The sequence below is a fragment of the Tachyglossus aculeatus genome, chromosome 2 (assembly GCF_015852505.1).
Source record: "Tachyglossus aculeatus isolate mTacAcu1 chromosome 2, mTacAcu1.pri, whole genome shotgun sequence".
NCBI lineage: Eukaryota > Metazoa > Chordata > Mammalia > Monotremata > Tachyglossidae > Tachyglossus > Tachyglossus aculeatus.
The window spans coordinates 167,064,559-167,066,503 of NC_052067.1; the positions used below are offsets into that span (position 1 = coordinate 167,064,559).

The 1,945-nt window shown below is 42.4% G+C and overlaps 1 non-coding gene across 1 annotated transcript; it reads left to right on the forward strand.

The window, feature by feature from the left end:
* The first annotated feature begins 201 nt into the window (after positions 1 to 201).
* Positions 202 to 312, forward strand: LOC119924568. The gene has a single exon (XR_005449273.1). It is a non-coding gene; the product is annotated as a U6 spliceosomal RNA (small nuclear RNA).
* Positions 313 to 1,945: the final 1,633 nt, after the last annotated feature.

The window sequence follows — 1,945 nt, forward strand, 5'->3', positions numbered from 1 at the left end:
GGATGAGTGATTGTACTAACGTGGTAGCAATTTGGATGGAAAGGATAGGACAGTATGTGCATTTATGTGCAGAGAATGGTATTAAAATCTTGGGAGAGTACAATAGAGCTATAATTATAAGACATTATCCCTGCCTTCAATAATGATAATAATAATAATGGCATTTGTTAAGCACTTACTATGTGAGAAGCACAGTTCTAAGCACTGGGGGGGGATGGCAGCACATATACTAAAATTGGAACGGTACAGAGAAGATTAGCATGGCCCCTGCGCAAGGATGACGTGCAAATTCGTGAAGCGTTCCATGTTTTTCCACATCCGCCAAGCTAGCTCTCTTCCTCACTTCAAGGCCCTACTGAGAGTTCACCTCCTCCAGGAGGCCTTCCCAGACTGAGCCCCCTGTTCCTTTCCCCCTCTTCCCCCTCTCCATCCCCCCCGCCTTACCTCCTTCCCTTCCCCACAGCACCTGTATATATTATATATGTTTGTACATATTTATTACTCTATTTATTTATTTTACTTGTACATATTTATTCTACTTATTTTATTTTGTTAATATGTTTTGTTCTCTGTCTCCCCCTTCTAGACTGTGAGCCCACTGTTGGGTAGGGACCGTCTCTATATGTTGACAACTTGTACTTCCCAAGCGCTTAGTACAGTGCTCTGCACACAGTAAGCGCTCAATAAATACGATTGAATGAATGAATGAATACAAGGTGATCAGGTTGTCCCACGTGGGCTCACAGTCTTAATCCCCATTTCACAGATGAGGTAACTGAGGCCCAGAGAAGTTAAGTGACTTGCCCAAAGTCACACAGCTGACAAGTGGCAGAGCCGGAATTAGAACCCATGACCTCTGGCTCCCAAGCCCGGGCTCTTTTCACTGAGTCACACTGCTTCTCTGATCTTCTCAAGGATCTTACAGCCTTACCTGGGTAGAGCATTTACTAAGCTTTTGGGAAAGTGCAATAGAATAATTCGACAAGTTCTATGCCCACAAGAATTTCACAGTCTGTAATGTATAATGAACCTCACACAACTTCCTACGTGAAAGACATCCAGTCGGCTTGAGATAAAACAGGAAACAGTGTGGTCTAGTGGAAAGAGCCCGGGCCCGAAAGTCAAAGGACCTGTGTTCTAATCCCAGCTCTGCCACCTGTCTGCTGTGTGACCTTGGGCTAGTCAGTTAACTTCTCTGTGCCTCAGTTATCTCATCTGTAACATGAGGATTAAGGCTGTGAGCCCCATATGGATCATGGACTGTGTCCAACCTGATTACCTCGTATCTACCCCAGCTCTTAGTACAGAGCCTGGTACATAGTAAGCACTTAACAAATACCGTGAAAAAAAAACCCAAACCCAAAATGTCCATTTCAGGTAGTAAGAGCTAAATGAATGGCATAGTCAAAGCAGCACGGCATAATGGCTAGAGCACGGTCCTGAGAGTCAGAAAGTAAAGGGTTCTAAATCCTACATCCCTTTTTCTCCTGTGTGACCTTGGGTAAATCACTTCACTTCCCTGGGCCTCAGTTACCTCATCTGTAAAATAGGGATTGAGACCATGAGTCCCAGGTGGGACAGGGACTATGTCCAATCGGATTTGCTTTTATCCATCCCAGTGTTTAGTACAGTGCCTGGCGCATAGTAAGCACTTAACAAATTCCATAATAATAATAATAATTATTATTATTATCATTGATGACTTGATTGATTTAAGTCTACACTGGAGATAAAGGATTGAGTTACAGTTACCCAGTTCATTTCATTTTATCTCATTCCTGATTAGAAAAAAAGCTCTCCCTCTCTATAAATAGTGGTTTGTTTACTAAAAAGAAAGATCAGGGTGGTCTAATAACCAGCAAGTTTTGTGTCTGTATGTCTGTGTGTGTTTTAATAGTTAAACAGGATGATGATCTCAAATCCCATTTCCTTCAATAATAATGAT